Here is a 14,110-nt window from a genome sequence, read left to right as displayed (position 1 = left end):
CAGCAGAGGCTGAGTAGGACAGCCACAGCCAAAGGGCTTGGAGCAAATGAGGTCCATCTCCGCAAAGAAAGGCCATTTCTAAGATCTAGATTGTGCTAAGCCTATTCACAGGGAATAGTGCTTGCTTCTGGAAGTAGCTTGTGTTATTTCTTGAGGAGTAAACGTGAGCATGAACAAGGTGGCAGAGTCTGATTCTGTATGAGAAAGAGATCACTGAGACGGAGATGTGAGCTGGTTCACTTGGAAACTATTGCTTGGGTATGAGCCAGGTGTCTATTTTGGGTCCCTCCATAAGCAGGAGTTGCCTGTAGTCAAGCCAGATCCCTTTCCAGGACAGGCCGAAATGTTGCCCTGTCTTCTGGAAGGGCAAAGAGCAGGAAAAGTGAAATAACTAAAAATAAATTAAAATTTAGTTGTCTCTGAGCTCTAGGGACATTCAAATAATTTTAAGCTTGCTTCTGTGATTTTTATGATCAATTCCCAGTGACAACTGGGAAACCAATCAAAAGGTTCAAGAAGATTTGTGCAAAAATTAATTCCACAGTCTGATCAACTACTGAAAGGTTTTGAGTGTGAAAGTTTCAAAACTTATTTAGCCAAATGTTACATTTACAATTGCCAAAAAGGGATGAAATTTTGTATATTTTTTTAAAAAATTAAATTCTATACTTTGGCCTAATCTGTTGATATCCTTTTGAATGTTTCACAAAATTTATATTAACCATTCTATTACTAAGTTGTCTTTGAAGTTTTTTGTGTTAGAGTTACTGTGGTGTATCATAATATATCTTACATGTGCTGTGAAAGAATGACATTGTGTCTTGTCATGTCTTTATGTTGTATACTAAACAAAGATTTTTGCTTGTGTTAATATAAAATCTAAATATTCTCAAAAATTGTAATTTTTTGAGCTTTAAAATTTCTATTGATATTTCCCCTGCAAGGCCTCTTGTTCCTTTGTCTAACTCTGTATTTTTGTAAGATGCCCCAGATACCTGACATTCATATCTATACTTTTCTGCAAACTTGATTTTTTATTATTACAACCCAGAAATAATTGGTGCTACTTTGCAAAATAAACCATACATTTAAAATTTAAAACTTTCTTCCTGCCAAAGTTAGTAAAATTTATTCTGTGAAGAGATAAATGAATAAAAGAGAAAAAAGATTTGCATTACAACTGTATTCAAAGTAACAAAAACTGAGGAATAAGGTCGTTCACAAAATACAAAATTACTGGCAAGGGCAAAAAAGCAAAGAGAAAAAAAGGTGCTGGGAGGATTTCAGAGGGGAGCTTCAACAGTTGTGTACTGGATGGAAATCCAAAATCAGATGGCAAAGCTGCTGATCAGAACTTGAAAAAAATTAGGAGTTTAACGCTGCTGCAGGGGAAAGCAGCTCTGTAAGTCCTAGGAGAAGAGTCCTTCTCTTGATCATGAGCCCTTGCATCCTGCTTGCCTGTGGACCTGTCCCCTTCCTTACTGAAGGGTCTTCACCAGCTTGATGCTCCTCAGCTGGAGTGAGCACTCCCTCAGCTGTGGGACAGAGGCAGCATCTCAGCACCTTTATGGCATCTGCTGTGTATCCAAAGCAATGCATGGAGGGACCAACTGCTGGCCAAAGACTAACTTATGACAGTGAGTGGGGTGGTTTTCCCAGCTTATATTCAAGAATGAGACTGAACCACACGCACATCAGGAGAAAATAATTTTATTGGAAGGAGGAGAGTGGCTCATCTGTCTTGAGTTAAGCCATCACTGTAGTGATTTGAAATGGTAAATTCAGAAACATTCCCTGGATACAGCTGTGAGGTAAGAAAACCACTAGCGTTTCCACAAGATATTTCTGCAAGGGACACACAAATAATGTTTTAATTCCTGCACGTGCAAAAAAAATATTTCCAGGAGAATTTAAATAGCATCACTTACTTGAGAGCAAAGTGTTGAAGCTCACGTAATGACAACAGAATTTAGAAAATAGCAAGTAATAGAAAAGGAAACTGCTGTTTAAAAACACTCTATCCATGCATTGAGAAATACTCAATACACCATCATTGCTGCTACCAGTGAATATTATCTGCACATTCTGAGCTGCTGTGTATAACGCTGTGATAAGCTCGTGCACATATTTCTGTGCATTAAGCAAGGAAACTTTAGAGTGGGACCTACAACAAGCTAATAAACATAAAAGAAGGATTGTCTTTGAATTAACTGGGAAAAAATAAAGCCATATATGCTTATAAAGCTATAGCTTACCTTTATGCATTTTTTAATCCAAGATGCCAAGTTCACCTGCCACCTGCAAGCTGGAGCTGAATGTAAGAGAGAAGACCTAACCAAGCTCATGAGCAACTGAGCGCAAAAGTTATTGCAAAGAGATCATGCAAGTGTGTGTGCATGTGCACAGTTTTTCCATGTGAGTGGTGGTACATATAAATATATATATGTGCTACACTGTAGCTGAAGGGATGATGGTTCTAGAGTCAGTCCTACAAGTACATACACAAATGTGAACTTGCAAGTGTGTGCAGGATGTAAATGCCTCATGGTGTGAGGAGACACGATGAGAGTTGTGTTCACCTACACCACTCATCAGCCAAGCCAGTGCTACCCACAGTACAAAGGTAACAATACCTCAGTTCAACTCAGATTAAACTAAGAAGTCTAACTGTAAAGCAGCCAATATAAAAAAAAAAAAAAAAGAAAGAAAAAAACCAACAACCAAACAAAACCCAGAACAAACCAAAGCCAAGCAAAAAACCCCAATATAAAATTTAATATTAAATGGGCGGTTCTGTGTGCAACATCAGCTGCCTTGAGGGGATCCAGGGTTTCTAAGTAAAACCAGCAGTGCTGAAGCTGTCAAACCACATCTCTTGTAGCACGGACGATGGCTTCACAAGCGGCGTGCTTTGCACCAAACAGTACGGCAACTGCTGAATACGGTGATGGGGTCGACAGCCATGGACTGGGGGGCAGAAGGGATAAAAAGGTATATATACAGAGAGCTGGGCACACCATTTTCCTTTGTTTACTTTTGATCTTAGTGCATTGCAAGGTGCTAATGTTACCTGTTAAAAAGTTGCAGATCCAGATGGGAGCAAGGCTGTAACCAAGACGTCTGTGGCTGCTGGTATTCCTAAAGCAGAGCCATTTAGACTTGTTCAGAAACAGTTTTGACTGTGTTAAAATGATGGGAGCTAGAGGAAATTTACTTCCATCATTGCCACCATCAGTGGAGCTGATAGTAATTGTAGGAAATTTGTGAAAAAAACCAGCTGTAAACGTAGGCACAGCCTCAAGCTATCGAAGTGACTTCTGAGCATTGTATTTCTCTGGAGAGGAATGCCCAGTCTCCCAGGAAACCACGTTTGGTTACATCCTCCTCTTCCCTATCATGTAACGTGTCAATACTTATATAATTGTAATTTCTTCACGTAGAGTCAGAGTACACATCAACCCCTGACTACAGCTTTTTCTTTTTAAAGTCCATGGAAACACAAATTCCAATTTCCCCCCTGTTTCTGATTTATGATTAAGACATATCTCCTCTGCGAGGGTTCATATGCTGTCACTTTTGAACAGAAGAGCACTAGGGAACTTCCAGCTTTGAAATTAATTACAGGAATAAAACCTTCTTTGCATATTTTCTAATTATCCCTTTCTTTGTTAATGCCAAATAATGCCTTTAGCATCTTCCTGGAAAAAGTCTCATTGACCCTGCTCTGTGATTATGGTGCTTTTATCTCCCATCTGTGCTGTGAAAGCTACAGACCTTCCATTTCCAATGCAAAAACCTCCAGAATTAAAACCATTAGTACAAACAATAAAAAGATTAAAAACCTGTGCAGGTACATGATGCAAGCAATACACAAAGCAGCCTTATCCACTCATGGATAAAGGAGGGGGAAAAAAGTGACACGACTGTTATTCTGTGACTGTCCCTATGACCTAAGCTCATGAGCAAATGAGCTAAATTAACCTAAAAATTTTGCAGACACTGAGACAATTCGTAAGTACCAAGAGTCCACCGGTGAGATGTCTGGACGAAGGCTGAATCCCAGTCAAGGTTGAGCTTTGGAGCAAAGCAATCACACTGCTTTTCTGGTCACATATGCTCTTTGCTAGTACTTGCCTTAGTTGCAGAGGGGGCTCTCATGGGGCAAGGTGTTGTGCATGTCCACTCTGCTGTGCCCCAAAAACACTTGCATCAAGAATCAGGAGAGCAACAAGGATCCTGAAGGGTAAGAAGCTTGGCACAAGATGGTTGACAACTTGGGACCAGAGCCTGGAAGAAAGGCTGGTCCCTAGACTCCTGGGACCAGGCTGGGAGCACCCTCAGGTGCCAGCTCCAGCAGGTATCAGGGGGCAAATGCAGCTCAGCCTTTGTGCTCACCTCATGTCCGCAGCAATCCACACGTCCTACCTGTCTACTTCTCCCTGTTCAGCATGGGGTACCAGTAGGGATGAGTGTGATCATTCTTTTACATATAATTCAATCACCATCCAGCATCATCAGGTGCCTCTAGGAGGAGGTTTTCACGGACAGTGGCTTTTGGCCAGAGCCAAAAGGGGGAGGGATATTCCCAGCGCGGTGGCATCCTGTGCCCGGGACAAGCGCCTGGTGGCTGCTGCTGCTCCACCTTACTGATGAGATACTCCTGCCTGATGGGAGCCGTGTCTGCTCTGGGAATGGTCACTTTACAGGAGAAGCACAGGATGGCCCACGTTCACCTTGGACATTTCCATCCTTCCTGCCACACCATGTTCAGTGCCCATCTGCTGCGGCATCCTGGGGATGGCCCCGGGGCAGGGGTAGACACAGGGCCAAGCCAGTTGGCAGAGCAGGATGCCCAGGACAGGGCCATTCTGGATTGCCTAGTGCAGCAAGATTGATCTGCCAACGTTATGAAACTCACAGAAAAGTGCAGGTGTGTAATTTTTGCCGCAAGGTCCTCATGTCAGACCTTGCTCTTTAATTTTTACTTTTTTTTTTTTTTCCCTTGGATTTGGCTCCACAACTTGCTGCTCTTGTAGTTTGTTCTCATGATCCCTTGAGTCATGCTATGGTGCTATGAGCTGTTCGCAGAAAAGTTGGCAAATAGCTCCTATTTCACTCCCTGTGAGATTTAACCATTGCAAGTCAAGGGGCACGAACTTTATGCGGGTTAGTGACCTGGAGGCCTGGAAGCGCTGGTGCAAGCCTGAAGGATGATGAGCTGTTGTGTAATGAAGAGTCAAAAAGGTACATTGAAAGTTTAATTGCAAACACCTGGGGAGCAGTGGCGCTCTCAACTCCCCATTCCCCTTAAAATGTATGCATTGGCTTTGCATTGCTTCCCTGATATTTTTTTCCATTCTAACAGAGACTAAAGCTTTTCTAGGTGAAACACTAGTGAAATGCCATGGAGGATTATAAGTAACACAGCACTGTTTTTTTCCCTTCAAGCAGGACCCCAACAGCTCAAAACCAGCTTCGAAGCAATCACATCACAGCAGCAACAGCAGCAATAAACATTTGATAAAGCCAGAGCGAGTTCCTTGAATTTTAAGACATTGTGTGCAGTAGAAAAAGAAAAGAAAGAAAAGAAAAAAAAAAAAAGATCTCCCATGTTTTAAACGGTTCCTTATGCAAAAAATTCTACCTTTTTTGGCAATTTCTTGAAGGTCTTGATGTTTCTTGGGTTTTCTTCAAAGAAGATCGACAGCCGTCAGAAAATGAGGGCATTGTTATAATACCGAAAATGAACAACTGTGAGGCCCCAGTCCAGGCCTGATCCACTTCTTTAAAATTAGGTTGGCCTGCAGTCTTCATTTATTTACTTCCTTGGCAGCCCAAGGGAAAGTACTTAGTGTGTGAAGTGAAGCACGTGTCCTTGCAAGAGCAGATTTTATGTCATTAAAAGGAAAAATGTAATATTGCAAATGAAGAAATGTCTCATTAGAATTGCATTTGCTTCCCCACAAATGTCAGCCAAGATTTTTTCTTCTTAAACATATACCTACACTTTTTGCTTCCAGAGATATGCTGCTACCAAAAAGGGGCACACAAGTGACCTTTGATATGATCCATTGTCTTAGGGTGTGTTTGCAGCCTATTAAAGAACTTCCAGAGGAGAATGTAAGCAAAAGGGGCTACGGGGGAAGAAAGAGGTGGAAGATACCTGGGAACAAGCCCAATTTATGAGCAACAAAAAGAAGAATGGTGCCAAGGATGGGACTCTCATCTTTGCCCTCACACAACTTCCCACCAAGAAATACTCTTCCCTGCAGCCAGTTCCACCACAGCAATAGCTAAGGATCAAAAGCCAACCTCCACCCTTGAAATAACTTTCTATTAAAGTTAGTTTTAATAAATTGAGTTTTGGATGAAATTTCAGTTCTTGAGATTACAGTAGAATTTTTTTGGTTGGATTCTGTTCATATTTTCCTGTTTCCACATCCACATTTTGCTATAAGCAATAGGTTATGGTCAACTTCTTTTATCTCGGTGAAATTTTGCCTTCCCAGATTAGATAAAAAAAGAAAGTGGAATGTTTGTTGTAAAACACTGTCAGGAATTCCCCCAGCTACTCCTCCTTTGCTTCTCTCTCAAAACTTTGAGAGACAAGGTATTGTTTCTGGAATGGGAGAAGTTTGCTTATTGTAACTCTGAGAAAAGCACATCTCTTTCTGAACTCTTGGAGGCAAAGACAGCCTAAGAAGTTGTTGCACAGTTGCATTGCAAGGAGCTGTTAGTCAGTTTGGCTTGTTAGAGACTACTGTGACTATCCAAGCCAAGAGAAAAATGTATTTTATTTAGGACATGGAGGAAAGTTACAAAATGTTTCTAAAGATCAGTAGCTGCCCTGTGAATTCACTCTCTACAGAGTTCAACAAGCAGTCAGCCGTTGAAAGAGCCTCTGAAAGTTTTCACTTGTTGCTGGCTGCCTCCCCTCACCAGCTATCTTCCTGAGGTTAAATAAGGACAAGCCTTTAAAACTCTAGTATTTTAAAACAAGTTACCTTATTTTTTGCTGATTTGGCATCTATTTCCATGGAAACAGAAGCAAGAACTAGAAGCCAGCAGCTGAAGTTGGCTACACCACTGCTCTTGGCTTGTTCTACTTCCATTTCCATGGAAACTGATGTAAGATCAGTGCAAACAAGGCAAAGTTTGCACTTTTTTTTTTTTTAATTAACCCTTTCTTGATTTTCCTCTTCTAGGTTCATTTGGTGTCAGAACTGCAGATATAAAGTCACTGAAAATGCGAGGAAGAGCAGCCCACGTATCCTCATGAATCTGTGTGTGTGTGTGTGTGCACAGGTGATTGCACACATTTTCTAACATGGATCTTCAAAGTTGTCACTGTTTTACTTTAAGGATGCTAAAAATCACAAGAAAATAACTAAGGCACAGGAGAGTTAAGGAAGAGTGAGAAAGAGCAGCCAGTTACATCCCTGCATTGACAGGATGCCACAGGTTTGTAGTATCTGGGATATCAGGGACGGAGGAGTGCACCAAGCCCTGGAGCTGCCTGGCTGTGCCTCCCACAAAGGTAACCCATCTGCAAGGAGCTCCATGAGGCTCTGCTCTGCAACCAGTGCTGGTCCCCAAGACACCCCAGCTAGCATAAAAGCTGCTGTCTCATGTGGGTGTTTCACAGGGAACATGGCACCTGGGCAAGCAGAGGTGGTAGAAGCAAAAGCAGCAATGGAAGGAAGAAGAAGTGCATGAGACAAGGGAGGCTGACATGCAGGATTGCCCCACGTGGAGGTTAAAGACTGAAGTAATAAACTGGCAATGGAGCAAAGCAACTTGATGAAAAGAAGTGGCACCTCCTTGCTAATTGCTTTCCAGGAGTTTTCTAGAGTATTTCTCCTCTACAGCCAAGTATGGTCCCCAGTTTGACTATAAAACCATTGAAACTCAGATTCCTTGCTAATTGCTTTCCAGGAGTTTTCTAGAGTATTTCTCCTCTACAGCCAAGTATGGTCCCCAGTTTGACTATAAAACCATTGAAACTCAGATTTTAACATTTCTTTTTCTTTTTTTTTTTTTGTAATCTGGCAATGTGCTGGAGTATGTCACAAGCCTTCAAGGATGCCTGGTAACATATGCAATGTAATGTGCAGCCAAAGCATTACAGACTGTGTTACAGAGTTTGTACAGGCTGGGGTTGACCACTGCTCATGGATCACGAGCTATTCAGTTTTTCTTTAATTTCATGACTGAACTTGGTCCAAGATTAAGTCACATTTAGGGAATTGATTCATTTACCCCGCTTCATTAACTGGGATTTTGGTGCCTATCCTAGAAAATCTGGATCCAGACATGTAAGCCCCAATGAAATAAAGCACTGCATCATGTACCTCAGTCCTCCTCAAGCCCAAACAAATATAATTTATGTATATGCTCTACTGCTCCACACTGTAGGACCCCAGACAACAATGCTTACATGTAGAAAAGGTTTTCCAGATTTTAACAGTCTGCTTAGACCTGGGGGGCTTTAGAGAAGTCTCCTTCGTTCAATTGCTCTTTCTTAGGAAATGCAAAGAGAAGGCTAGTGGGAGTAAATAGGTAAAGAGAAGGGAGGTGGCCTAGGTCACACATCTAGTTACCAAAATACTAAAATACCAGATTTATAGACAGAAGAGAATAGAAGCCAGAGTTATAAGAGAGCTATGAAAAATTACAAAGAAAACCAATACATTTCATGTCTTGATTCATTTTTCCTTCCAATTAATACACTTCTAGATTAGGCCAGATTTTAAAAACGTGTTCATGTTTGTACCAGACACAAGAGCACCTAGTCTGCATCAACTCTGATCTCACCTGAACAGGAATTGATGCCTGAATATATCAAAAATTGTTAATGAGTGTAGAAAAGTGTCTCTGCTATTGTCACCTGCAAATATCAGTTGCATGATAACAAGAACATTCCAGAATACAGGGAAAAACAAAGGTCACTGCCTAGAATGCACCTGTACTGTTAAAATTCATAGTTGAATTCCCTGTCCTAGCACTGGGTATTGGTTGAGACCAGTCCCAAGGTTAGTCAAAGCAGTTTTCACATATTTCTCACAAACTACCTGACCTCCCCTTGCATCCAGACAGCTGGAAGGATACAGCCGTTGAAAAATATGGATTGCCATAGTCCCACTCAAAAATAATTAACCAGAGATTCCAATCAGGTAGACAGAAACCAAATGGAACCAAATAATTGATATTTAGAAAGAAATACATAGTTTGACAAAGTCAGTAGTCTGCCACTGGATCAAACATCTGTCATGTTTTATTCTTTGGGGGTATATTTTTTTAACGATTTTTCCTTTTCCTGGTAACTAGTTCAGAAGGAATCTTTTTGGACCCATATTTTAAGTGTGTTTCACTTTAGTCTTGGAAATCGGGCTGCTATTTTAACAGCTCCAGTTCATTAGGCAGCCCATTCCAAGAGTGTCTCCCTGCCATGCCATTTTTATTGTAGATGACCCTGTTTTGTCCTGCTTCTGCCTCGCAGAGGAATTTGATAGAAAATCTGAAGTTACAACACCAAAAAGTCTGCATTATTTTTAATCCTTTTAACTGTTGGGACACAGAATCAATAGCACATACCCAAGAAAAATATTGTGGGTAGGTCTTTCCCTTCTGGAAAACTGTGTGATGTGAAAATATTTCTCCTTTTCTATAGAAAGAGGATCTTATTTAGTTATTTATTTTGCTTGGGGAAGGATGCTTTGTTTCTTTGCTGCAGTATTGTCAAAGAAAATCACGATGCACGCACCAGTGCTTCAATTGCAGTCACGTGGGCTTGAACTCCACGTAAGGAGCTGCTTTGCCAAACGAGTGGTCCAGGAGCACAATCGATCCTATTTTTTTTTTGTGTTTGCAAGGCCACCATCAACAGAGGGCAAGTGCTCTTTGACAAGGGGCTTTGCTCCCTTTCCAGACAGCTCCTCCTCGCCTCTTTCCTGCATGGTTTGTGCACAGAGTGACCAGCACACCCTGATCTGGTGTGCAGCCAATTTTCTTTTCACTACCATTTTCCCTTAGGCTCAAAATACTTGTATCTCATTTTCTGTCTATGGACACTGATGCAACAAAATCTGGGATCCTCTTCCACGCTTTTCACTGCTTGGCACAGTCTCCCATAAATGCTGCAAACACTACAGTAGCTGATAGCATTTGGTGGCCTTTTGTACTGACATTTCAGACTTTCACAAACTAGAACTGTCCTTATCTGTTGGCCACAGTGCCTGAGGCTTTTCTTCTAGCTGGATTTTTCCTCCAGCTGCCTACCAGTATGCAAAGGCAGAGATTTCTGAACAGCAAGCTTCCTCTTCTGCAGCAGAAGAATGGAGTCAGGGAGAATCAAAAAAATATCACAGATACAGAACAGTACCTATTTTCTTATATTATCAATAGAGAAGATTATTGATGTTTCTTATGAATTACACCCAGGCTTATCAAACAATAGGAAATATTTCCTGGTGAGGCAAAAAACATGTCAAATTTTCATTCGCCTTTTAGTATTTTCATTGATTCAAAATGTAAAAAAATCCATACGCACACACACAAAACTTCAAATCTTCTCATAGTGACTCGAAGTATAAACACGGTCTACCAGCTCAGCTGTGGTCTTTGACACCCACACCTCAGTGGCCCCTTTTTGTCTGTATTTGTAGTCTGGGCAGTGGTTTTTGCTTGCTTGCTTGTTTTTCCTCTCCCTTTCTCTTGCATCTTTTAGCAGGCAAAAAAGGGAACGAAACGGGGTGGGGACAATAAGAGCATATAACAGAAGTTGTCCATTACAAATCCAACTGGAACAAAAATTTTCTGTTGCAGATCACTTTAAAACAGATGTTTCTTTCATAATCATGCAATCAGGAGGAAAATGCAGAAAAAGGAAGTGATCGCATCCTCCCAAATGTTATGAGTTTTGTAGCATTCAAAAAGACACATTTTTTTTGTTTTGAAAGAATTGAAAGTGTGTCAAGGCACTCTAGCAATTAATCCGCAAATCCAGCCTGAACTGGGACTGAAGTGATAAGCAGCTCGATATCAAGTCTGTACTTGTTACTTGGCAGTAGTTTAATGATTATCTTGGATGTGATTAATGAAAAATACTATTAAGAATAATCATGTTGCACCACACCCTGAACTGACTTCCACCCTGTCCCGCGAAGCCGCTCTGTGCAGCAGCCAAGGTCTTATCCGGGCCCTGCAGGCAGCAAGACCCAGGCAGGACCCACTGAAGACCTCAGGAAGAGCAGTAGCCTCTCCTCTTCCAGAAAAAGCTTGATTTTTCCTGTATTTTGTTTCTTTTCTGTGCATGGCAGTGAGATGCAGCCCTCCCGCAACCTACCAGGCAATATTCTGTTGCTCAGCAACCCCGTACTTGCTGAGAGGGCTCTTTTGCAGCAGTAAACCTGGGCTGAAGAGGAAAATGAGGTGATGGGACATCTGAAACCTGCTGCTTAGGTCTCCCAAGCATCGAGGTCCCTATGAGCAAATGCAGATCAGTAGCAGCGAGGACTCTGGTGGTAACATCCACTGGGGAGCAACACCTTCTGCTCCTCTGCATCTGGTCTGTTCCGAAGCATTTAGTGGTGATTAAACAGAACTAATTAATTAACTAATTAACTAAAAATGTGTTCTGCTCTGCAAAGCCATCTCCAGTGTCCCAGTTAGATCCAGAGCACAGAGCTGGCACGGCGCTTGGCATGGGGTAAGCCAGCCAGCAGCGCCAATGAGATGGGGAGATGGGGGCTGCGAGGCTCCACCGGAGTGAAACCCACTCTGGGGGCTGCCAGTGTTGCTCAGGATGAGGTGAGGAAGGACCAGAGTGGAAAGAGGCAGTGGGGAACAGCTGGACTGCATGAGTGGACTGGGTGGAGACTATCCACCCAACAGATTGGGTGCATTAATTTAAAGGTGTATTTCATGCCCTGGGAAAATCAGCCTGCTTGCCCCTCATCTCCTCCAGAGCCAGCAGCAGGGACAGACAAGTCTTCTCCTGCCTCGATGAGCAGTCAAAAACTGCAGCCATTCCCCTCCAAATCCACAGCCATTGGGGTCTGCAGAGATGGGACGTTTTGGGGACCCAGTGGATCCAGTGCCTACAGGGTTGCAGCCAGGAGTGGAATTCTACACTCCTCATGGCATATGGAGAAAGGAGAGATCAGGCTAATTAAGCCCTTTAACGTCTGTTGGTAGAAACCACTTCAAAAGGTTTTCTGCACTTGGTCTGTCTTTGATAAGGCAGTACATGCATTTTGGTCCATACTAGAAATTTTTAGAAATTATAACTTCTATAAAACTACATAGGCTTTTCCATTAGGGTAACTGGCTCCACGTTCTCATGTGATTAATGGTGTTGCACAGAAATGTCTTGTTACAAGGTTTGTGAAGGTCCCATGGGGCCGTTAGGACCAACCCATCGGGAGCTCCAGCAGACACCACTGCAATCAGTGCCCTAAAAATCAGAGCTACTACTCCCACCTGGCATGGGCAGAACACCTACAAGGCATCTGTGGACCTCAATACCTATGTGTTACCAGAAGGAAAGGAAAACAAATACAGTATTGACATTACCTCCTGAACCACCTCTCAGAAGCGCAGCCCCTCTCGCAACATACATCAAGCCACAGTTTCCCAGCTGTGATTTTAGGCCAGATTGGAGGTATGTGTACTCATTTTTAAGCTTTGTTTTTAGTGCTGTGAGCGGGACTGAGTGTTTCCTACACACATCATCTGTGCTTGAGACAGCCCAGCCCAAGCAAAAACACTTGAGGGAACGAGGGGGCTCAGACCCTGGGGGCAAGTGCAGATGCCAGCAGCAATCTCGAGGTGGGGATGGCAGAGCAGCTCCCACTCTTTGGATAAAATGTTGCTTTATAACACTTCAAGGTGATGCAGGTGTGGTACACTGTACAAAAACACAATTACACATGCTGTTCCTAGGGAAAGATAAACATTGCTTTACATGTGCCTAAACAACACAGAAGTGCAGTAACAACAAAGCCATCAAGGCATCATTAATAGAACAGAACCCCTGCTACCCGTGTAGTGGGGGTTTTGTGCCAGAATACAGGGTTTGCTGTGGGAAAGGCCCAGAGGCCCCAGGGGTTGAAACCCTCCCTCTTCCATGGGTTGCCATGGGGCAGGGCAGGCTGAGGCGCTAGGAGTTGGAACCCTGGGCCTCTGCTCTTAAAATTACAAAGGAAAATGGAAGACCAAAGGCAGGCAATCAAAATATTAAAGTAACTGAAGGATACGTGGTTCATATATTACATACTGAAGATAAAGACAGATTGCTGGCGTTTAATTTTGGTACTATGCAGAGAACAGCTGGGCAGGGAGCAATGTGAACAGGGACAGTGTTGCGGAGCCATGGGCAGGAAACAGTGGGAAGGGCTGGTTTCTGCGTGGGGGAAAGGAGCAACGTACAGGCAATAGGGAATGCCAAGGGTGAACTTCTGGATGTGGGAAGCAGTTAGCTCTGGTATGGCTCTTCCCACCAGCAAATTTCAAAGAGCTTTATACTGGAGTATAATGCCAACTGTGAGCATGGCAGAGTGCAGGACTGTGCAGTGAAAGCACCCGCTGGCACACCAGCACCGCCCAGCCCCTCTGGTTTGCAGCACTGGCGGGGTTCATTACATCCCCCTTCCCTGTCAGCAGGGCTCGTTATCCTTTCCTGTCTCTGCTGCGCCCTGTAGACAAACCCTAAATGTCACTATCTCCATTTTGCATGTAGGCGCACACCGGGAGATGAAGCAACCTCTCACAGGGGTATGGAGTCGAGGAGAGACCCCGGATCTCCCAAGTGCCACAACTAATGAGCTTCTGTGCTTGAAAGAGCTGCCTTGCTCTGTTGGGATCACCCTCCTACAGCTGCCCCCCCGGAAAGCAACGCACCCCTGCAGCTCACATGTCCCTTAGTCCCACCAGACTGCAGTTAAAGGCTGGAGGGGGTAATAAAGAATGGCTACAGAGCACCTTTTTTTTCCTTTAAAAAAAAATGTGCTAGGAAATGGCTTACCCACATAGTGTGAGTGGTCCAGCTGAGAGGACAGGAAGTCACCAAAGCCTCAGTCTGCTCCTCCATACTCCCACAGTGAGATACGGC

The sequence above is a fragment of the Calidris pugnax genome, unplaced genomic scaffold (assembly GCF_001431845.1).
Source record: "Calidris pugnax isolate Ruff unplaced genomic scaffold, ASM143184v1 scaffold25, whole genome shotgun sequence".
NCBI lineage: Eukaryota > Metazoa > Chordata > Aves > Charadriiformes > Scolopacidae > Calidris > Calidris pugnax.
This window is presented reverse-complemented; position numbering follows the sequence as displayed.